General features: G+C 40.1%; 1 long non-coding RNA gene across 1 annotated transcript; it reads left to right on the top strand.

The window, feature by feature from the left end:
* Positions 1–1,661: 1,661 nt before the first annotated feature.
* Positions 1,662–2,807, top strand: LOC309656136. Its single transcript, XR_014261164.1, has 2 exons — positions 1,662–2,438; positions 2,549–2,807. It is a non-coding gene; the product is annotated as an uncharacterized lncRNA (long non-coding RNA).
* Positions 2,808–25,716: the final 22,909 nt, after the last annotated feature.

Here is a 25,716-nt window from a genome sequence, read left to right as displayed (position 1 = left end):
AACTACTAAATGAAAAGTAGCAGTTCGTGGCCCTTTTCTGACCTACCAATAATCTCTCTTCTCAGATAAACTCACTTTCATCAGTTTCTGCTTTTAGTTTCTTTGTTGTTTACCACCATATAGCTAAATGGTGAATTATGCCTACTTCCCCATTTATCAGTTTTAAACAGTTTCTATTTACTCCTTACTTTTTTTTTTTTTTTACTTACTAAGCATCTTTCAGATCTTTCCATTATCAATATAAAGAGTCTCTTCATTGCTTTTTTACAGCTGCAGTAAGTTTCTCCTAGATATCCACATAAGTCACTCCATCACTTTCTTTAAATCTTTATTCAACTCACCATAAATTCCAATGGGCCCAGCAACAATTCAGAATAAAAGGAAGCAGTACATTTAAGATCAGCCTCAAGCTGCTCCATAGGTCTCAAGTAAGCTGGCCTAACAATTGTCCCAGATTCCCATGCCACCTACCACTGTTGCTCTGATGCCTTCCTCCCAGCTCTTGGGGGGTGGGAGTGGGGGTTCCCTGTGACCAGCTGATGGAGGGCAAAAATTCCCAAGCTTGAGTCATGGGTGGGTCAGCTCAGTATGTGTGGGCAGGCAGACATGGACCACTGCTGCACTGTAGACCCCTCAAGTGGACCTGAAAGACAATGGAGAGGGGAAATTCTCCCAATGGGCACAACAGCCACTCACCTACTTTGTGTGGAGAGTAAAGGGGCATGAAGTAAGGGTATACAAAGACTCACAGGTGTTTGGTCAGGGGCCTGGAAGACTAGAAGATCGAGAACAAGGAGGTCTGGGAAGAGGTAAGTCGACAGACCTATGGGAGTGGGCACAAATGTGAGGACCTTTGAGTCACACATTAATGTCCACCAGAGAGAACATACTTCAGAAAAAGCACTAAAAAGTCAAGCAGAAAGGATGACTCAGCCAGCGGATGTCAGCCAGACTCTGTCTTGAGCCACCCTCGCATGTACACAATGTTCTCATGAGCAGAGTAATCACCTTGGCAGAACTGGAAACTATTCTTGGGATCACAAGTTGGGCTCCCTCTCGCCAAGGCTGATCTGGCTACAGCTGCTGAGAAATATCTGACCTACCAGCCATAGAAACCAACAATGAGCCCCTAAGATGGGACCATCTTTCTTACCAATGGGCCACTTAGTAGCAAATTAATTACATTAGACCCCTTCCATCCTAGAAAGGGCAATGTTTATGCTGGCTGGAAATGATATATACTTGAGGTATGGAGTTGCCTTTACCACCTACAGGTGTCTCATACAGCACCACTATCCAAGGACTCACAAAGTTTCTGATATAGCAACATGGATCCTATATACCATCACCTCAGACTAAGGAATGCACTTAAGTAGTATAGGCTGACAACCATGGCATCTATAGACCCTATCATATATCACACCATTCAGACATTGCCAACCTGATAGAGCTATGAAACAGCCTTTTGAAGTCATAGCTGATGTGCCAGCTTGGAGATGACACCTGGAGAGATGGGACATTATTCTTCCAGATACAGCAGACCTTAAACCAATGGCTAGTATATAGTACTGTGCCTCAATAGCCAGAACACATAGGTTCAGGAACCCAGTGATTGAATAGGAGAGACCCTGCTCATAAACTCCTAGTGACCCACTGAACACATAGGTTCAGGAACCCAGTGATTGAATAGGAGAGACCCTGCTCATAAACTCCTAGTGACCCACTTAGGGAATGTTTTCTTCTCTACCCCCAAGACTTTAGTCTTTGTGGGTCAAGAGGTCCTGGTTTCCAGAGGGGGAACCCTTCCACTAGGGCAAAAAGTGAGAGTTCCACTAAACTGAAAGCTACAGCTAATTCCTGGTCATATTGGTATCCTCATAAAATACACCAGCAACAAAGAAAAAGGTTACCATATTTGCAGAAAAACTGCAATAATCATCGGGAGGTAAGACTGCTGCAACAACATAAGAGGTGCTTGAAAAAAATGTGTTAGGCATTAAAGTGATCCAATGGACATATCCAGCTATTACCATGTCCAATCACAACTGTAAATGGACAGGTCACAGCAACCACAGATTAATAAGGACCTGGAACCAAAGGCTCAGACCTCTCAGAAAAGGCACCAAACAACTAAGCAGACAGGATAACAAAGCCAGTGGGATCTGGATTGATTCACCAAGCAAGCCACCTAGACCAGCAGAAGTATTCACCAAGTACTCACCAAAAGGGAATAGGAGTCTGGTAAGGGTGGGAAGGGAGGGAAATTATGAGTATCAGTGATGATCTAGGACAAACTACTGCAGTGGAGGGCTGTATCTAATCCTGTTAACTTTCCTCTTCTAAGTTTTTCCAGAAATTGTAACCACCCAGAATTCTCAAGATGTATTTGAATGGAGTGAACTTAATGTGAGAACAAAATGATCTGAGCACTGCAAGGGGTGTGCACTTTAATGGATGCTATCAGTACTCTGCCCAAATGTCCTTTTTAAGCCAGCACACCCACCCCTAGCTATGGGTATTGAGTAATGACAACTCTGCCCCCTTCTAGGAGAATTTCCCTCTGTCAAATGGGAGTTGCCTTGCACAGGAAGCTTCACCCACCATCACCAGGAGGCAGATCTTGGTCAATGACTGGATAGAACGTGCCTCAAGATGGGATCGACTCTACAAAACAATTTACACTCCAGGGCTTCCTTGTGGGTTCAGAGTGAGCTGGTCTACAGCTGAGACTACATTCTTGCTTATCTTTTTTTCCCTGGCTTTCTACAGATAGTACTTTCCCCCCAATAAATCATATGATTTACTAAGGTGCCATCTCAAGTTCTTCTCCTTGGGAACCCAATCTAGAAACCATCATACTGAACTGATTCTGGAAAAAATAAAATTCACTCACTACAGTTTCACAGTTTACATTGTATTTTTTTCTAACTAATAAAAATAAAAATATTTAAATAAGAAATAGCATACTTTCTAAACTGAGTCTGCTCAGATACATCATTAAATTATTTTTCTGAGTGGTTTAGTCAAAGCATGACCCTGTGAATAAAATATTAGGGTGATGTGATCTTTCTATAATCATATTACATGGCAATGTACCATGAGCATTTCAACTTAAAGTTAATATAGCTTCACTTGGAAACTACATACTCTGACACAGCAATTCTGATCATTGAAAGCAGGCCCTACCACCAGGTCTATCATGGGAAGATTACAGACCAAAACTCTTCTCACTCTACCTATAAAATAAGCAGTCAGCCAAATAGCTTCACCTACCTACCTTAAGACCTCCTAGGGGAATTTTAATCTGCCTAAAGCAAAATTGAGAAGACGAACATGCTCAAGAAAAGATGCTCAAAATTGCTAATCATCAGAGAAATGCAAATCAAAACCACAATGAGATCTCACCTCACTCCTGTCAAAATGGCTATCATCAAAAAAGACCACAAATAACAAATGTCGATGAGGATGTGGAGAAAAGGGAACCCTTTTACACTGTTTTTGGGAATGTAAATTGGTGCAGCCACTGTGGAAAACAGTATGGAGGTTTCTCAAAAAACTAAAAATAGAACTCCCATATGACCCAGCAATTCCACTCCTGGGTATATATCCAAAAAAAACAAAAACACTAATTCAAAAAGATACATTTACCCCAATATTCATAGCAGTATTACTTACAATTGCCAAGATACGGAAGCAACCTAAATGTCCATCAATAGAAAATGGATAAAGAAGATATGGTATATATATGCAATGGAATATTCCTCAGCAACAAAAAAAGAATGAAATAATGCCACTTGCAGCAACATGGATGGACCTAGAGATTATATAATAAGTGAAGTAAGTCAGACAGAGAAAGACAAATATCATATGATATCTCTTATATGTGGAATCTGAAATAATGATACAAATGAACTTATTTACAAAACAGAAATAGACCCATGGACATAGAAAACAAACTTATGGTTACCAAAGAGGAAAGTGGGTGGGTGGAGGGATAAATGTGGAATTTGGGATTAACATACACACATTACTATATGTAAAATAGATAAACAATAGGATCTACTGTATAGCACAGGGAACTATATTCAATATCTTGTAATATCCTGCAATGAAAAAGAATCTGAAAAAAGACTAGTTAGATAGATAGATGACTGAATCACTTTGCTGCACACCTGAAACACTGTAAATCAACTATACTTCAATTTTAAAAAAGAATATTATAAGATGATAAGTGCTATGAATAAAAATACAGCAGAGAGGGTGGATAAGGAGTCCCATGTATTATGTGATGCTGGGAAGGAGTGTACAGTTTTAATTGGGTGGCTAAGAAAGACTCACTAAAAAGGTGACAATTAAGTAAAGACATGAAGGAGGTAAATAAATTAATGCATTAAATGCTCTTTAAAAAAGATTACCCTAAACTATTCATAGTCCTTAAACTATTTGGCTTAATTACACTCTGTTCCCTGAAATAAAATGTTAAATTCAACAGATATCTCAAACTCATAATGTTTTCAACATTTATTCAACTCATCTCTAGTTCTTTATCCTTTTCTCTTCAAGTTTATTTTATTTTTTTCAGTGCTCAATGAATTCCTCATGTGGTCTACTGAGTCCTATTTACAGTCCATAATGGGAGCTTCAAAGCAAGAGAAGTGGATCTTGAGTGCTTCATAACCAACTCAGGCTACTACATTACTTGTTTGGATTTTGAATTTCTTTGCCTCTTAAGATTTTAAATATCCTTCCATCTAGTTACAACTATCTTTGCATATGACAGAATCCTGCAATTTTTCATATTCTCCATATCTGATAGGACCTTATAACTCATAAATATATTAAAATGATATTCAATTAAATTCTGGTTATTTCTCATCGCCTTATCTGGCCTTGCCATCCCAGCTCTTTAAGGTCATTCTACTGACAAGCACTTTATTAACATCTGCCTTAAAGCAGCCTAGAATAGAGGATAGGAATATTCAATCTGGAGTCAAAACATGGCTACGCCAATCATTGCCTGAGTCACCTTGGGCAAGTCACTTACACTTTCTAGGGTTCAATTTCTCTACTGTAATATGGAGAAGATAAAATCGATACCTTTCTTATTAAGTTGTTGCAGGGATTAAATAAGAATAGTGCTTAAAATGCTACCTAACATATAACATGCGCTCAATAATTTTAAGTATTATTTTTATCATTATATTTCCAACTTGTGACATATAGTTTTTTATATACATTTGCTATTTGTCCTCCTTGATAGTAAATTCCTGTATGTCAGAATCTAAGACAATCATCAATTTGAGATGACTTCCATATACATCCCTTAAGTAAAAGTTGAATTGAGCATATAGCTTGGTTCTTTGGCTCCTAATATACTTAGGCATATGCTAATTTAAATAGTTTCAATGCTCTACTTTTGCACTTGCTCCACTAGTGAATTTTACTAACATAACACAGGTTGGTCAAAAGGAGTCCCCCTATTGTTTTCCTCAGGCTGACAGGACCTCCCCTCACTACAGCTGGGTGCTATCACCCATCTTCTCTCAGATGCAGTACCTCTGCTCCGTGTACCACCTCTTCAAGATGGCTGATGGAACCCCATTCTTCAGTATCAAGTGTCCTGATCACTGATGCTTCGTGCCAACTTTTCTGGCTGTCTAAATTGGGTGTATAACCTGCTATGTCCATCTGGACTTGAACTCCATGTTTATGTGGATCCATCTAAATCCATTGCCCATTCCTACAATTCTAGTTGCTTGAATCATTACAATAGTTATATGGCTTTATATTTTATGAAGTACTTTCAAGGATATTTTCTTCTTTGATCCACCTTTGAGTTAGAAGGATTCATATTATTATTCCTAATGCGAACTAGGAGGGATTAGAAAAGGTCAGAGAAATAGTAACTCACAGAACAAAGACTAAAACAAGTGTGAGTGTATTGTATTTACGCTAAGAGGAAATAAAGACCAGAGACTGTCCTGAATCCAAGAGAAACAATTGAAGTTGCCTTGAGTATAAGCATAGAGGCTTCCTCTCTAACACAAGCCTTTGAGAACTACACAAAGAGTTGATTCTATGAAAACTTGATTCTAAAGTAGACACTAGATTCCCTACAGTTTTTCTCAATCAGAGTTCCACTAGAGAACTGAATCCTACAGAATATGATTGGTATGTAACTTCTTCCTCAATTCTTCCAAGAATGGAACAAGGCTAGTACCATTCTAGAGACATAGGCAAGAAGTTAATTCATTATATCCATTGGATTCCTTAACACATTAGGGTATAATTCCTTTGCGGAATCTTGGTTGAGAAGAACTAAATGCATATGAGAGAGCTTACAGTAGACCTACTATGCAGAATAACAACTCCTCCTGAAATAACTGCTTCCTCTTAAGAATTAAAACAAAATATCAGACCTGAATAAATGACTCCTCTAAAGAGTGGGCAATCCATGACCATTTACAGTTACTTCTCCAACAGTAACCTTCTTTTTTAGGTGTCAAGCTTAACAAGCGCAATGCATTATGGTTAAGTCCTATATATATATCAATGCAGCAAAAGAAAAAGTCTACTAATAACCTCAGGCTATATGCCTATTGAAACCACATGTTTCATTATGTGGGGACCAGGGAAGATAATGTAAAAAGTTTAGTGTCTTCCAGTCCTTCCAGGTGGGAGAACATCTCCAAAGAATGTTCTTCAGGCAGGGGACCAACCAGAGCAGGTCAGACTATGAACAAGAGTGACATCAGGGGTCAAGACAGATGATAAACTTTGGAAGCAGGCTGATTGAATCAGGCCGGACAGTTTTTTCTGCAAATGGCTTTCAGAGATTTGTGGAGGCTGTTTCTAGAGGCTGGAAAATCGATCCCCATTGACTTCAGCAGGGAAATGATGACCTACGAGCCCTGTTTTGACGGTGGATTGGTGAGCCAGGGCCATCTGGCAGTAAAAACAAACCAGCCAGGCCTGTTCTGAGCTGACTAACCACCTCCAAGCAAGGAAACAAATCTGCCTTTGCCATTAATACACTTCTTAGTTCAAATAACAAGCAAAAGGAAATACAACCAGCCGGATTCAAGGGAACAACGTCAGGGGAGTTTTGCCTCCCATTTATTTCCAACCATAAGCTCTTTTTTTACACTTTAAACATGTTTATTTTGAGGATGAAGTAAGGAAGGAAATGCCCTCAGAGAGAAAAAAAAAATTGTGAATTTAGAAAAGAAGCATAAATGCCTAAGGAAACAGACCCCCAAGGAATCAGAATAGAATATTATTTGAATAAATTGGCTTAATCAAGATTAATTCTGTTTATTAACAAGCAGAATTGTTATTAAAGCTAAGTAAGCAGTGGTCTGTGTCCAATTAGGGCAGACAGTTCTTAGGGGAAAGATGGAACAGGAACCAGAGAGAAAGCTGCCCTCAAAGTAAGGAGGAAGGGAAAGTCCTCTGGCGAAGCTCTTTAACACAAAGACCTAAAAGTGGGATGAAACACAGCTTTAGTGGAGACAAAGCCTCCATTTATTCACACTCTTAAAAAATTAAAATGCCCTTGAAAAAGATAAATAAGTATAGAAGTTTGCATTTAAACACGGCCTGATCCATTTATGAAAGTAACAGTAGCTAACACTCCATCTACTCCAGATGCCATACTAAGTGCGTTGTGAATTCCCTCCTTTCGTCCAACTCTCCTCTAGCCCCCACTACAACCCTAGGGGAAGGTACTAGTATTATCTCTTTTGACTGAATGAACTGCTTCCTTTTCTGCTACTTGGGATTTTTTTTTTAATACTCATTGTGTACCTGTGCAGGTACTGTGTGCGCCAGGCACTGTGCAGGACTCTAGATATGGTTGCTGCCTTCAGGAAACTTACAGACAGTACAAATTCTTAGGAAAAAAACAGAGGGCTGTGGAAGAAACAATGAGGCGAGGAGGCACCTATTTAAGTGGTCAGGTCAGCTGAGACCTGAAAGAGGAATAGGAACCATGATGTGAAGAGCAAGAAGGGAGAGCACGCCAAGCAGAGGACACAGCATGTGCAAGGGCCAGGCTGAAAAGAACTTGGTGCATTAACATTTTAAGAAGGTAGGTTGCTGAGAGAACAGTGAGCAAGACGGAGGGGAGTAGGAGACATGTTTACAGAGAGGAACAAGGGTCAGACCCTGTAGGGGGTTTCAGAACTTGTTACAGAGTTTAGTGTATATTAAGTACAGTGGAAGCTCCTGGAGGGTTTTAAGCAGGGGTGATATAAGATCTAATTTGCATTTTCTAGATAATTAATTGATCTTTGGAGAGTATCTTGTAGAAATTCAAAAGGGGAAGCAGAGAGACAAATGAGGAAACTATTGTCCAGGTAACAGAGACAGTGGTGGCTTGGACTATGGGATGGCCATGGGGAAGAAATAGAGTCAAGATACGCTTTGGAGGCAGAATTAATAGAACTCAATCTTGTACACTATTCTGTAATAGCACTTACCATACTTCCTTGTAACTGTTCCTTTGTCTCTTTCTGCCAGTGACTGTGAACTCTTTGAAGGCAGGAGCAATATTTCACTAACCTGGGTTCCTCAGAGCCAACCATAAAGTCTGATAAACCCTCAAAATGATTTGATAAATGTATGTTGGGCTTCCCTGGTGGCACAGTGGTTAATCTGCCTGCCAATGCAGGGGACATGGGTTCGAGCCCTGGTCCGGGAAGATCCCACATGCTGCAGAGCAACTGCTGCACAACTATTGAGTCTGCGCTCTAGAGCCCACAAGCCACAACTACTGAGCTCACATGCCACAACTACTGAAGCCCGCATGCCTAGAGCCAGTGCACCGCAACAAAGAGTAGCCCCTGCTCGCCACAACTAGAGAAAGCCCGTGCACAGCAAGAAAGACCCAATGCAGCCAAAAATAAATAAAATAAAATAAATAAATTTTTTTTTTTTTTTAAAGAATTTCACTTATTTATTTATTTATTTATTTTTTGGCTGTGTTGGGTCTTCGTTTCTGTGAGGGCTTTCTCTAGTTGCGGCAAGCGGGGGCCACTCTTCATCGCAGTGCGCGGGCCTCTCACTGTCGCGGCCTCTCTTGTCGCGGAGCACAGGCTCCAGACGCGCAGGCTCAGTAGTTGTGGCACACGGGCTTAGTTGCTCCGCGGCATGTGGGATCTTCCCAGACCAGGGCTCGAACCCGTGTGCCCTGCATTGGCAGGCAGATTCTCAACCACTGCGCCACCAGGGAAGCCCCTAAATTTTTTTTTTTAATGTATGTTAATAAGGTAGGAAAATGCAACTACCTTGTCTTACGTAGGTTAGGACTACAAAAGATCAAAGCCAGCAAGTGCTATCCTGAAAGAGATACAGTCATCCTAGTTACTCCTCTAGGTCAGGGACCCATGGCCACTACGTGGAGCATGTGCAGATTCTAGCTAAGGGGCATGTTGATATTGTTGAACTTGGATGATCCAATCTCCTGCTGGTAAAATATCAGTAGAGATAGTATAGTAGAGTGATTAAAAGAATGGACTTTAGTGTCAGGTTCAAATTCTGCCCCGATCCTTCCTAGCTATATAACTTTGTGCAAATTACTTAACTTCTCTTCATTTTATCAGCTGTAAAATGGGTAATAATAATACTTACTGTGGAAGGCAGAATTATGCCCCCCCCAAAGTATGTCCACATCCTAATCCCTGGAACCTGTAAATATGGTACATTACATAGCAAGGGGGAATTAAGGTTGCAGATGGAATTAAGGTTGCTAATCAGATGACCTTAAAATAGGGAGATTATCCTGGACTAGCTGGGTGGGCCCTAGGTTATGACAAGAGTCCTTAAATTTGGAAAAGAGAGATACAAGAGTCATTCTCCAAGTGATACACTGTGAAACAACACTCTACTGACTGCTGGCTTTGAAGGAATGCAGGAATCTTCTAGAAGCGGGAAACGGCAAGGAAATGGATTCCCTCCTAGAGCCTCCAGAAGAAGGCGGCTGTGCCTAACGCTTTGATTTTTAACCCAGGGAGACCCATTGTGGACTTCTGACTTACAGAACTGCAAGATAATAAACGTCTGTTGTTTTGAGCCACTGGATTTGTAGTAATGTTACAGCAGAAATGTGAAGCTAATACATTATTACCCTTTAGAAATACTGCGTACCTCTAAATGAGTCAGTGTGTGTGGGAGTGTTCTTAACACAGACCAGAGCACTATAAGCATTCTCTATCACCCTGTATGAGGATGTCTGACCAGTTCAATGCCCTTGGCTGCAGAGTCCACTCAAAATAGCCCTTCATTATACAATTACATAAGTTACAATAAATACATTCAAATATAATTATGTAAAGAGAAGCCTTCAATACACAATTTTAGACATTTTGGCTTAAGAAACAGACAACATTTTTAAGCATTTTCTAAGTGCTTAATCATTTAAGTGCAATATCATTTCTCTGTCACCAAGTTGCTCTATCCGGATAGCAAACAATTGAATTAACTCTAAAGATCGGCTTGATAACTCCAGATGCCAGTTCTAAAACTCTGAATTGTCATGGGATTTCTTGCCTCCTCTATCCCATTGCCTAGAAAGGAAGGATTTTTATATGCATTGTTAAACATCTCTGTCATAAATGAATAACCTGAGCCAACGTGAAGAGAATCATTAATACTTCTACCAATTAAGAAAGGACACGCTTCCGTAATCAACCATAATCACTAGTTGGCTTCAACTGAAATCTCCTTAGTTTAATAAATACATCACTGCCATTTATTAAAATACAATATGCTTTGCCAGGAACAATCTTCTACCCTGCATACCTGGTTAAGTCTCACTGGAGATTCAAAGTGTAATATCAAGTGAGAATTTAATGCCTGACCCCACCCCATTCATGATTAAACCAGTCTTATAAAAAGACTGGACCATTCCTGGAATGTTCATGACCTACAAGGCTAAAGATGTCATTGTCTTCATGAGAACCATGTATTGAGAGGAAGGCTCTGTTTATTCCAGTCAGGTTTCACCCATCAATTTACAGCTTTCTAATTTCACTTCTTGGTAATTGTTCCCTCAGCATTTCCTGTAACTGTGCCTTATCTGATTCTTTCACTCCAGACTGTTATTTTTATTGCAATGCAAAACAGAAAACATTTTTGAATTATAATTGGAAGTCCTGACTGGTTTCCCATTTAATGCTGAATAATTTAATCCTGGCTAATTAGGTGTGTGGAACCCCCAACTCGCCCTGCAGCAAGGCTTACCCTGACTTCTGATGATGCTTCTGGAATATGGCTAATTATCAGAAGCCAGGTATAGTGATAATGAGCACATCTTTGCCTCTCTTGCCCTCGTGAGAGAAAGTGGACATTTCTAAAGTGGTATTTAGATGAGCTATGATGCTTTTGCAAGTATTCTAAATTATCAAGTGGAACATCCTCAAAATGACCAGACCATCAATCTTATCTACCTCTCTCTTCAAAGGGAAGGTGGCCACGTCAAGATTCTTACTGTAGGATTTCCCAGGAAATAGAAAGTTAACCTTAAGCCACTTTTCACTTTTTTTTTTTTTTTTAAGAAAACTGGGCAATTACCTTTGCTCTGCAGTCTTCACAAACTCGAGTTTATTCTTTTGAAGATTTAAGCAGTGTTACAAGGTGAAGATTTGTGTCTGTGCTAATTAGCAGTTCCTACTTCGGTTTGAGGGCTTATTCTAAGAAAAGACAAGGGAGGCCTATAAGATCAGAGTACCTCTGGAATCCTCACAGAAGTGCTTCTTTGACAAATATAAATTTGCAGGCTGAGAAATCACATCTATTCTTAAATATGTTTTCATCCGAATCTGACAATGCTGCAAGGACCTTCTGCCTATATTCATTTTATTAAATGTTGACTTCATATCACCAACCATTTTCATCTTTTAGAAAATTTCCCCTTTTCCTAAAAAGAAAAAGAAAGCTGCCAACATAATTTTAATTCTTTTGCTGACACATCTTTTTATGTTCTTATATTTGCATTTTTTTTCTTTTTGCATTATTTGGTCTATTATATGAAAGGATCTCCTTGCAAGTACTGATAACAAAAAATTCAGGAGGACATCAAATTCAACTGGTTTTCTTTTTTAAGGGCTGAAATGTATCTAAGGAATAAGATTTACAGAGCTGAAAAGAAGCTTTAAGACCCTTCTACATCTGAGAGCATATATTGGAAGTCCTGCTCAGTACGCCTCTCCCACAGGGACTTTTGCTTGGCTGCTCTGCAAAGCCAGACCAGGCTTTGTAAAGGCTGTGTAATAGGGCAGGTATCACCTTTGACCACAATCCAGGCAATTTCACATCTATTGTATTACACTCCTTCAACCTCACCCATTTACACTAACCACATGCCCTTTGCACACAGGTTTGACCAACAGCCTCATTTCTTAGCAAATGGCACTGCCGTCCAATCATCTGCCCATGACCATTGCTGGTTAGTGACTGTACCAAGGGTGAGAACCAGAGACTCTCAATTCTCTCCATGCTGTTATCTCCTTCACCACATCCAAGGGACTGAAAGGTTCCCCAATTCTTTTTTTCATTTAATCAATTTTTATTTATTCAAATTACATTAAAATGTTTTGTGGTTACAGCAGAACATACATTCTTAGAACTTAGTCTGGTGAAGGCAAACAGATGCTAAAAAAAATAAAATCATAGTATTGGGGAGCCAAGAAATAAAACAGAGGAAGAAGTGGTATATGAAACGTCTGAGGAGAAGGATGTCACAATTTCAGTATCAGATATTTTCTGATAAATATTCCCTCAATGATTAAATGTAATTTTCTTGGTTAAAAATGAATTCATCTTTGGTCATAGCACAAAAAGTTTCCTCAAATTTTTTATTTCTTAATAAAAAACATTTTCTATGAGTACTAGTTATAAAATAAATATTTTAAATTTATTGATGATTTCACTGAAGATTCACTAATCGTTAGCATGCATTTCAGCACTGCTTCTCATATCAGGGACCCTGACATCCACACCTATTCACAGAGAAGTTACCAGGTAACTGACAGCTGAATAAAAACTGGAAAATTAAGAGACTGTCAAAAGTCAAAGATTTCTTCATACAAGCTCTAATGAATAAGGCTATTTTACTGAAATTCCTTCCAGTTTTTGGTTACTAGTTATTGTTTACTGAGCAATTAGTATGTGCCAGGAGCATGCAAAACAGTTTACATTTAATTACTTCATATTACCTCATTTAATCCTCACTCTCCTACGAAGTAGGTCTTGCTTTACAGATAAGGAAACCGAGGCTTGGAGACAATTAATAAATCTGCTAGGGTTACACAGCTAGTAAGTGACCAAAGCAGAACTTTATCTGAAAACAGAGCCCAATATACTGCTATAATCAATTAGTAACTCCTCCCCAATAGAGTCAAATCAAGTAAAATTTATTGAAAATAATTTTCACTCTATTTGTGCCTTTTATCCTGGACCATCCTTGATCAAAGGAAATACATTACTAGCATTCTCCCAAAGCTTGAAATTTTTATTATTATAACTTTCTTCAACATCTCTCAAAAAAAAAGGATTAATGATACATCCCAATGGTAGAACCCTTTTGGACTCTGGTCTAAATTCATTATATTGATTCTTATTATGTTTTCAATAAAATGAAGAGTAACTGCTCACTACCCACTGGACTATATCCTTTTATATTCCTTTCCATTCTCTTGTTTTTCTCACACATTAAACAACTCCAAATCCTTAAGGTTTTATTCCAAAAGGGCCCATTTCCAATAGTGTAAGCATATCTACATTGTTCCTGTCAACTAAAAAAAATGCACAACCTAAAAGTTGAAAGTTATGTTTAATTCGGTGGACAAATCTGAGAACTTAAGCCCGGGACACAGCATCTCAGATTACTCTGAGAGACTGCTAGCTCAGAAGAGGCAAGGTGGGGAGCCAGGATATATAGGAGTTTCTGCGACAAAGACCAGGTAGTTGGAACATCAAAAGATCACTGTTAAAAGAAAACCAGATATCTCAAGTTAAGGAATTTAGTGCTTTTCTACGTATGGGAACATGCAGGAGCCTGGGCTCACTGAAATCATTACTTTGATATGCACCTCACCTATCTGGGGCCAGTAACCTGTGTTGTCTCACCGAGTTTCCTCAGAGTACAGTGTTGGGGGGGGGGGGCGGGGGACAGTGCGGGGATGGCTACAGTGGCTGATGATTCTATGGTGGGCGTTATGTTTCCATCCTGAGCTCCCTCAGGGCTCACCTTGGGGGAGGGGGAGGGAGGCTGTGGTGTTGCTTGATGGCTGCAACATTCTTTGTTTACTGATATGGCAGGCAATATTTTTCATTCACATTCCTAAGTGAGTGGTCTTCTGACTGGGGTAGGAGTGTGCAAAAGCTTTCCCTTAAGCTCTCAGGCAGTCCTTAGAGGAGCCCATTTCAGGATCCTCAAATGTCTAAAAGTGATCTTCCTGAGAACAAATGTCCTCAGGGCACCATGCTGACTCTCCGTTCCCTCCTCCCCTTTCAGGAGAGCCCTTTCCTAGTCTATGAAAGAAAGGCAGACCTTCCCGAGCTAGATCTCACATCAGTGCATTGCCCTGCAATGTAGAAACCTCAGGCAACAAAGAGACAATTCAAAACACTGCTGAGAAAGTCACTCTGTAACTGAGCTATGTATCCTTTTATAAATCAGATGATTTCCAATTTCCTGTTTTTAAGCTGGTTAAATAAAGACCAAGTCAAACAACTCACTGATAAAAACTTTTTTCCCTTATTCTAATTAAAGAGCACTAGTTGATTTTTCTTTGGCATTTAACTTGAAAGGAGTCCAAAGAATCGACTGACACAAAAATAACCAGCTTTCCATTTCTTCTCTAATGAACAAGGTTTCAAATGCTTACAAATACAAAAAATGAAAACAGATTTTATATTGATGTTAACTCTGTTTCATTCTAGCAAAATTCATCCACAGATACAAGAACTAACTTTTTAAATTTCTGTCTCATTACGTGATGCATTTCCAATTAATTTTTTATTTAATAATTATCCCAACCTGTAATAATAACGCTGTACAGGACTTCCCTGGCGGTCCAGCAGTTAAGACTCTACGCTTCCAATGCAGGGATCTTGGGTTCGATCCCTGGTCGGGGAACTACGATCCCACGTGCTGCGCAGCACAGCCAAAAATAATAACAATAATAATAACTCTACACAGAAAAAATGTTAACACTTTGAGACTTATGGTGAGAGAAATACATAAGATAAATCCAACTTCGATGTAAATTGCTATGGTCTTTAGACTCCCAGAGAGTCAAAGGGAAATGCAGTAAAATAAAATAAGAAGAATGTAACAGTCTTATTTTGAAAAGTCTACATTTACATGTGGTAAAGTACATCTTTTCATTTACTCAAATTTATGTTAAAATTTTTAGAAATTAACTTAAAAATGTGGGAAGGAATATTTTGTTTTTCAAAATTCTTTAGAGGTACGCAAGGGGAAAAAATTAAAGATAAGCTCTTCAGCCAACTCTAAAGCTCCTTTTATCCTTCTTAGTATTTATTCCTATAAGCCTAAGTTGAAAAGTCTTTAGCAGAAATATCCTAAAAATTCACAGTGTCTTGATTAAATCTTAGCCCAGTACTGCATCTAGGAGAATTACATTATGATTCCTACATCTTTTTCTATTTCCTGTTTAAACACCTCAGACTCACACTTTTTAAGAGATAGTTCTCATTCCTCACTGGCCCACAAATTCTCATCTATCTTAGGTATGGTTAACCACTGTAGACGTGTGTTATTACACGTCATGTTAAGATAAATTAGCAGTGAACCCAGAGGGGGCAGAAAATGTTCACTCTTTGGTCTCTTCCCATTCACTGCTAAGGAACAACTTCAGGCAGATGACTTGGAGTGACCAGACATCGCTTAATGGCTTTCCTTTGTTCCTTTTCTTCCCTAGGTCAAATATGCCTGTAAAGCTTGAGCCCAGTTAAATTCCCTCTGTCAACAGGGATAAGGGGGAAAAGGAAAAGAATATAAGTGTCCCCCATCTGATATATAAAATCAATAATTTAATACTTTTTTGATTTGGCATGGGGAGCCAAGGAGTCTGGTCATGGTTTCAGACTCTTTAAAAACAAGATTAGACCTCAAAGGACCAAGGGTCAGTGTTGCCATATATACAATGAAGGTCTGGACGGTGAATATAGTCCAGCAATTTCATGAGAAGGATGGATCTGTTGGCTTTTGGAAAGGATCTGGGGAATTACTGTAAGTCTGGTGCTTAGATCTTTCTGTCTCTGAACTGCCTCTAGCTTCTGAGAGTGATTGAGCTCATGTGGTCAACAAAATCTCTTAAGTTCCTGTCTGACAAATGGTGTTTCTCTTTTCTTACTCTTGATAGTGTGGGCCACAGCCTTCAGAGAGGATGGGCCTGGTTACCCCAATATCTAGTTCTTTTACCAACCCTCCTACTCAGGTTAGGGTGTATCTAACCATAGAGGCAATGAAAGCAATTTTCCCTTATAGATATTAATGGAAGGCACTCAATAAGCATTTGGGGGCCTCTAGGTTCAAGAGCTGCCGTGGAAAGAAGAAGCATCAGGAAGGAAGGAGGGGGCCGAGGAGGGAGCAGAGAGAAAGAGGAGGAGGAGGAAGAGGGGAAGAAGGAAGAACACCCCCAGCCATAAAGAGCATATCATCCAGCTGGGAAGGCAGGATAACAGCAGAGAACATGTTCAGGTAAGGAAACCATTCAGATGCTTAGTCATGACTTAAAACCAAATGCGGTCTATAGACACAGCAGGGAATAACAATTAGCAAATTTCTTAATTAGGATACTTCTTAACCTCCTAGAGCCAATTCTAATTTTTTTCATACAACCAAGAATTCTTGCTACTTGCTAAATACAGAAACGACCGTGAACAAAAATAAAGAATTCCCACCAACACGTTTGCATTTCACCATCTCTCATCTCTTTACAGGGACCCGGGTTCAGTCAATGTCACGCTGTGACTCCCACAAGTAAGGTATAGGGTAGAAGCGAAGCTAGCACTTTCCTTCCAGATAAATGTATAATTGAAATCCTGATTCATGGATTTGCTAACTGAACATCCTGCTGTGGACATAGGACATTCTTGGCAGGAAGAATAAGGAACTGTTCCAGAGGGCTCACATTGCCTTATTTTTTTTTTTTTACCTACTTCAATATGCCTGTCTTTGAACAGTGATTGGAAATAAAAGAATGTGAGTGGGAGTTCATTCAAGAAGGAGATAAAAGAGACAAATGGTTGTAGAAATGTGATCGGTGCTTCTCAAATGAGAGGAAATTGGAAGGGGAGCTCACCTCCTACAATGGGGCTCTCTGCTCTTGAAACCCAAGTCATCAGGAGGAAGGAGTTTGCTCTCTGTTTCCATCCTGGCATGGATAGCTATGTCAGCCCCTGGCTGACTCCATCTGGCTGTGCTCTTACTAAGTCACCAGGCTGTATGTTAACCACCCATGTCCTTTTAAGTAATGGGGTTTGGAAATTACAGAGAATGCCCCCGGCCCCAGGGCAGAGGTGCCAATGTGCTCCTGAGCAGTCCTCCTCTGCAGACCACCCCCACCCACGCTTTTCAACACCTGCACAGATGTCTTGAGTATCTGGTTTTCTCCACTCTTCTTCCTCTCCACTCCATCTGAACATCAAGCTAGCTGGGAGGCTCTCTACTTGGTGACTTCATCCCTGCAAACCCTATCTCTAATACATAGTAAATATCTGATGAATTTATGAATTTATGAATATTCATGCTCATTTCCATTTCTTTCCCTTCTTGACTTTCTGACAATTTTAGCACAGCACTTTCAGAGCCATTTCTCTGTTCCACAAGCCCCTGGTTGTGGCACCCTGTCCTCTAGATTCTCAGTGCCTGCCTGGAACTGGGTCAGATTTATGGACCATTTGGTCTGGATCTCCTGTGGCTGGTACCTTCGTGGAAGTGCTCCCTTACTGACTTCCAACTAACACTTGTATTCTCCACCTCTGAACTCAGTTGCCCCCCTTCATCCCAGTATGTGCACAGCCAGCATCATCTAGTCATAGAGTCTAACTTAGCATTCCCAAAGGCAATTCTGTTCTACGGAATGCTAATTCTGTGGGATGTTAATAGTTGTTACAAGAAAAAAAAAATCTACGAGCAATGTGTGGAAATGCCATGTATTATTTTCCCATCTTGGAGATTCACATCACTGAGAAGTTCTGGTGAGAAAGTCGGGGGATAAGGGGACAAAACTTTGTCTACACAGAATTTCCAACTTATTTCAACATGGGCACCTTTTGTCGTGTGACGCCTATGAACATTAACATCCCATAAAGCGTTATTCCCTACAACACATTTTGAAATACACTGATATAACCCTGTTCCGGGAGAAAATTCTGAAATTAAGTATGGAGGCCACACCAGGAAGAAAGTCATCAGTATCTGATTAGTGTAAATTAGGGAAGACTTGGGAACAAGGGGTGTCTGGGGGTTGATCTCTAGAAAGTGATGGATGCAACTAGGAAAGAGAAAGTAAGGGATGCTTTCAGGTAGTGAGAAAGATAAGTCTAGAACAGGTAAGTCTGAAAACTCTTAGAGTTGGCAGTGAGAGTTGGAAAGGAGGAGAAATCATAACACACTTGGTACAGTCTTTTAAAAAAATGTTTTACTTAAAAAACTAGGCTATTCTAAGGTCAGTAGTTATAGCTTATTATCTAAAAAATAAGCTTCTTTTTAAATTCTTGGTTCCCTCTGAGCCTAATTTTTCACATTCTGATTATACACTCCTCCATCTGCTCTTGTCCTTAAAAAAAATCATCATGCAACTAAAATACTACATAAAAGAAAATGGTGTCCAGACTTGCTATTTACCTTTCTGATTTTACCTATAATATAAGCACATTTATCTCTCCAGGGATTTATAGTGTAAACTGAATAAATCTCTCACTTTAATAATACAGCTCCATGGTAATTTAAATCTCAGCAATTTCTGAAATATCATATTGGTAAAGTAATCCTACTACACAAGGTTTTCCTTTTCACGCATATGCCAAAATGAGATGTACCCACTTAATTGTACCCCAGGCGCTGAATGGCAGTCTGTTATTATTAAGAAAGGTTGCAAACATACCAGCTCTGCCAAGTGTTTGCATATATAAATTTCCAGAAATCCGAGATGACAGACGATCTGTTGTGCGCCTGAGATAAAAGCACCTCGTTCACTCTAACCAGGGGATAAGCAGCACAGAACATGAGTAATGCTAATCCCTCACTAGTCTTTCTGCCTTCATAATTGGGTTGCTGTTGTGTCCAAGACAAGAGGTGGGATTAATTTCCTATAAAACATAAACAACAATTTTTCTGTAATGCCTTCCTCAACTCTGACATACACACACATACAAGACTCAACTCTCCTATTCAAAGAATCTAGAATCTCTTCTCTTGCCCAATATGGAATCCTCACCCTGCTAAGGTTCCAGTCATTTTAAAAGGTCTTCAGACGCACTGGAGCCACAACAGCATATACAGCTTTATTTGCACGTGGGATTTCAATTCACCTTTTCATCCTTCACTCTCACAAATCCCTCAAGCAGCACACTCTGGGACTGTGTTGTTGGCAGAGCCCTATGACTGACTCACGCTTTCCCAGGAATTCTATTCTTTGGTTTGTAAAGTATTTATTTTGTAGTTCCTTTTCATAAATGTTCTTCCTCAAGCAACTTTTTGTTAATTACCACACTGGTTGAGTGACTGAATTCAGCATTTCATTAGAATCCCTCAGTAACAATAATTAGTTTGAGCATTCACCCATAGATATTGCATGCCTGCAAAAGGGCAGGGAAAGGGAAATGTTTTTAAGACAAATTCATTTGTTTTCCTTCACTTCCCCATTTAAAATGAACTACAGCTCCCCCAGCCAAAATTGAAATAAAACACACTACTTTAATTCCTTCAATCAGAAAATATCTGTTGAGTACCTCCTTATGGGTTAAATACTCTGCTAAGTCTTGGGGAAAGCAAAGGTTATAACTCAGTTCATACATCAAATCAGTGGTTATCAACTGAGTACAGTTTTGCCCCCCAGAATATTTAGCAATGTCTAGAGACATTTTGTGTTGTCACAGCAGTGGAGGTGGTGGGAATTGCTACTGGCATCTACAGTGCACATGAGAGTCACCACACAAAGATTTATCCAGCTGCAAGTATCAGTAGTACCGAGGTTGAGAAACCCTGCCCTAAATGGGAAATGTGGCTATATAATAATTTGAAATACTAACTTATTTTTGTCCCTGACTTTTCCCTTTTCCTTCCACTGCAGTCAAATAGGTACAGTCAGCCCTATGCTCCTTGCCTCAGGGCAAGTAGGAGCACAGCCAGGGAACAGAAGCTTACAAGGCTTTGCGATTTTTATGGGAAGAAAATCTGAGAGCAAACACAGAGTTTCTTGCAAAATTTTGAAAGAGGAAGGATTTCCCCAAGATTAGAAAGACGTGCTTCTGGATTAGGGGGAGAGAGAAGAGAAGGAGAGGGTTGATGTGTCTCAAGAACAGAGGGAACCTAAGCCTTGCTTACTGGCAACACTCCTAGGGATCCAGAAAGACAGGAGTGGTTCATGGGTTGCATCTGGATCTTAGGTAGCCCTGCTGAAGATTCCCATGCCCAAGCATGGCCAAAGAGGTCACGTCCACAGGGATGATGGCCATCTGAACAAAACCCACTACCCCTGGGCTTGGGGCCTTATAATAACTGTAGCATAATCCTAGGGATGCATTTGAGGAGAGGGGGCTCCAAGAAAGGATTAAATTGTTTGGGTTTTTTACTTATCCAGCAGCATAGAGGCTTAGAGACAGAATTATTATAGACGTAAAATCTGTTAAATTTCTTGAACACCTGCATTTATGAACTAAAGAAGTTTAACTCTACTTTGGGAAACAGAACTCCCACAGGGAAAACAGGAATTGATTAGAAAATCTTCTGTGGTGACAATCCCCTCAATCTCCTAGACACACAACAAACATTTATTTTGTGCTCACGTTTTAAGTCAACTCCTGCAGCATCACATGTTTTCTCATTCTAGGACTCAAGCAACTCCTGTGTGCAACAAACCAGTCTTGTGGCAGTGGGGATGAGAGAGAGAGCTAGCAGAAACACAATTTCTCTAAGGAGAACATGGTACCTGTCACGTGTTCACATTCCATTGGCCAAAACAAGTCACATGATCAAGCCCAACAGCAATGAGGTAGAGATGGATAACCCTCTTACAGGGAAGGGAGAATAAACTGTACACAATACTAATAATTACCACAAAGAGCAAACATCAGAAAATATAACTGTGGGCTGATTTGAGAGACTGTGGAAATCCTGAGAAGGTGAGAGAGAAGATGGTCAAAACAGGCGCCAGGGACTGTGTGGACACTGAGATGGGAATAAAGGCAAGAAACAGACCTCGTTTGATGTCCTACTATGTGCCCGGAGCTAAACAACTCCATTTCTCACTTTGCTTCAGTTAATCCAACCATCCTATGAGGAAACAAACACACTACCTTGCCCATGATCACTCACGTTGCAGATGATTAAATATCTGGTTCTAAAATCCACACTCTTTCCAACACATGGCATAAATGAGGAAAACTTAAGACCATTAAAAGGAAGAGGGGCTAGTATTGCAGGCAAAAGAAAAGCTAAGAACATAGTCACAGACACAGGACTTTCACTTTCACATCACAGTTAAAAATCTGCCTTGATCAGGACAGCAGGTTGAGTTAGAGAGTTGTAAGAACCAAAGATTAGCCGGAGATCAGGTCATGGAGGGACTTCAGAGCCCAGAAGAGTAATAAGAGGAGAAATGATAGATTTGGGGTCAAGACATCTTGCCATTAATAGCTAGATGAACTTGGGCAAGTGCCTACAGGCTCTGGAGTTCAGCTCACTCATTTATGAAATGGAAAGGTGTAGGGACAGATGATTTCTAAATTCCCTTAGGGAGGCAATGTGTAGAGGTCTAATAGATTTTAGGGAAAGGTCATTAACTCAACCTCTTTATTGTCCCTTCCCAGTTCACCAGGCAGCAAGAGTTGCTGGGAAGGAAGCGAGATGCACCAGACTCACAAAGCCCTGACTCTGAGGATAGGGAAAGTGGCCACATTTGTCCATTTTAGCAGGCCGAAAATTTTGACTTTCTCTAAGAAACCACTGTCACCGATGTGATGAATGAGGTGTTTAAGAGAGGTGAGTGTGACAGGGAGATGCTACACAGAATGGAGAATGGGGCTGGCATCAGAAAAGGCCACTGGAGGGATCTGGCAGACGTTTTGGTAAGAAGGCTTGGAAGGGGAAAGCAGTGGGAACAGAGAGGAAGGGGCATTTAGGAGACGTTTCTAAGGTAACAATGGAAATGTACAGGTCTCGGAGTGTTAACTGGGGTGTGAAGTCTAAACGGGGTTCTCTTCCGAAATGGATTCTGGAAATCATTTGTGAGTGACTCAAATCCTGCCCCTTTCACCTTCTCAGGGTAAAAACCATTCTGTGCTTTTTTAACAAGTCAAACAAATCAGAACTTGGGCCACTTTAAAGCACTCTAATACCACACAGATGGGAGCTGTTACTCCAGTAATTTGGCTAAGTATATTTTAGGTCCAATTGTAAAGGGCCCATTATTTACAGCAGCACTGGCAGTGCCAGGCACCCTGGGGTTGTGCATTGAATATGAAATGATAGTGATTACCTACTAAAAGTTTTAAATGCGAGCGCCACAGATTTGTCTCCTGGCTCAACAGGGGGGAAAAATGACTTTTCTACAGGAAAATACATAAAATACGTACTTCCTAGCCACACCAGCTGAAACATGACACATTTCCAAAATCTTAGGCGACTTTTCATTCCATAAAGTTTAAATGTCAGAGTGAGGACATAGGGGATTCTAAGCTAATTACCACCTTGGATATTTACCCAATCTGGAAGGCAGACAGCAGATGAAATCTAAACATTCTGGGAGGAGGAGAAAGGAGAGTGCCAGGCCTCTCAGTAGAGATATGTAAATCAGACAACACTCAAAAATCCATTTTAACCAGAAATTTGAGCTAAAAGTGTACCAGAAATGGGAAGTGGAAGAAAAAAACCTATTTCCAGGGTCAGCGCTCAGCCATGGTCAGCACTCAGCAAAGGTTTGTCCTCTCCTCCAAAGCTTGTGGTCTCACAGAAGGACAGACACCTTCAGGAAACTTTCCACCAGTTTAGCTCACAACAGTTGGTCTGTCAGGACTTAGGGTTCAGAGGGATACAAGTGAAAAGAAAAAGATGATCTTATCCCTGAAGAGTGAGAACAGAGAAGAAGTGGCATTGAAGAGGTATTTCCAAGATCTTTGAAGAATTAAACTTCACAATTATTAAATAACCATACAAGAGAAAAATCCACCTAGTTCTGTAGACAAGAGCTGTGCTGAGAACAACGTAGGCTGGGAATCTCCTGAAGCCCTGGTCCGGGACTGCTGCCGATGCTGCTGTCTGGGCCTCAGTTTCTTTTCATTTCATCATTGCGCCCAGCACTCTGCGCCAGGCACTGTGGCAGGAATGGGAAACCGTGATATGGCCCCGAGTCTAGCAGAGGAGACAGTACTAAGGGTATTAACTACATGACCAGCAGAAAGAACCAACGGACTCAGTAGCTGCTCAGGCCTCTGGCAGTTCCAACATCCTCCGGAGCCTCCAAGCTCAGAAAAGGACCCAGTCAGTATGGGCAGAAATGGATAAGGAGGGATTCGTCCAGAGGTGAGACTTGAGATGTGCCCTTGAGAAACACGTAAGATTTGAAAACAGCATAGGATGAGGGCGAGGCAATGTAAGCAGAAGTGAAAGAAGAAGAAATTACAGAAATCACCTTCCTAGAAATTGGATCCATGTAGGGGAGTAAAAAGAGATAAATTTGAGTCAGATTAAAGAAAACCTTAAAAGCTATATTAAGAATTTTGGCGTTTTTCCTATGAGAAACCAATAGAAGTTTTGGGGGGGTTCTTTGTTTTGTTTTTCGTTTTTTGAAGAGGGATCGTAGAATTTGATGAAAATAATGTATTGCAAGGACTGAGCCTATTAATAATGTTAAACGCAGGATGGATTGAAGCAATAGGGACCAAAGCAAGGAGATGAAGCAGAAGGTTATTGCAACCCTGGCCCTTGAGCCGGGGGTGTGGAGGTGACACTGACCAGAAGGCACAGTCCTCTGCCAAGATGAGACAGGTTTTAAACAAAGGAGTGGACAAGCCCTGGCAAGTGACCACAATTACAGGACAAACAACAGAAGATCCAAAGTGACCCAGAGATCTTAAGGCTGAGTGAGTTGGGTATTAATAGGGTTATTTACAGAAAGAAAAAAGCTGGGAAGGGACATGTGCATATGGACAGGTGACAAGCTCATCCAGAGTAATACCAGGCTTGAACTTTAGACATACAGGGAAGAATGGGCTTGCAGCTGGTATCTATCTATTGCACCTCTTTATGTTTACAACCATCTATGAATCATAAAATGCCTTAGCTCAGCTAAAAGACAAACTGCTCCATTTTTAGCTGTGTATTTCAATTAAACTTCAGCCTGGTCATTTACAGTCACACTGTATCCTCGCTCTAGTTAATTGTGGGGACTGTACAAGGTCACTCTTGCCAAGAGAGAAATTCAGTGACAGTACATACTTCCTTGTTTTCATCACAATTCTGTACTACACAAAGATAGACACAGACAAGGAGATTGAATCCATAATTGTAATGCCTTCCCCCCAAAACAAAGAAAAATTCGTTTACCCAAAGCAGGTAACACAATTATCATCATAGTGACACCACTGGAAGGAGAGACTGGATGACAGGATACTGAAGTAAATTCCTGAAACACACCCAGTCTCAGGGAATAAACAGTAGAAATGGCAAGAATTTAGTCTTTTCAGAGAAAAGACACAAAAGACAGCATTCCCAATAAACAAAGGAGAGGAAGGAGACAAACTGGCAAAAGAAGGAAAACCCAGTGGCAAGAGCTGTTCCTTGAACAGTCACTATTGAGAACCAGAATTTTTCTGAGGACTTTGGGAAAAATTAAGAAATAAAACAAGCATGAGTCAGATAAGACCCTTTGGGAGGCAAACATTTAAAATAGAATGTGAACACTTTCAAATCTCAGACTACACTAGAAATGATCAAAGGCACTTTCCCCAAGTACAGACCACTTTGTTTAACCTATTTAATGTATTTTTGCAAGCTAAAGAATAGATTTACAGTTGAGCTCTCAGTGTAAATATTTGGAGATCTTTTAAAGGGTTAGCACACTAAAGTATTAGAACTATTGGCTTAATTTCTTAATTCTTTTCTAATGAGAATTTTTAAGACCACCCCTCTTTTAAATTTGTATAAATGATTTATACCTTCTTGAAACCAAACAAAATGCGTGTGCCACTGACTTTGAGAGAAGTTACAACTTTTATTTTTAATTCCTTCTGGAGGTGGGCTATCTAATATAAGGCACCTTCCAGTTTGATCCTTGCTATATCCATACCCAACCCTAGGCACAGACTGCTTCTAGACTAAACTGTTCAGCATCAGAAAGACTAGAATCTCTCCTGGAGTTCCAGCATCCTCTGGGATTTATCACCTCCCATTTCTCAATTTACACAGGCTTTCATACGTGAAAAAATTCTCACACTCAAAGATAAAAATATTATTAAAGTTTT

The sequence above is a fragment of the Balaenoptera physalus genome, assembly GCF_965194825.1.
Source record: "Balaenoptera physalus genome assembly, chromosome: 2".
Classification (NCBI taxonomy): Eukaryota; Metazoa; Chordata; class Mammalia; order Artiodactyla; family Balaenopteridae; genus Balaenoptera; species Balaenoptera physalus.
This window is presented reverse-complemented; position numbering and strand designations above follow the sequence as displayed.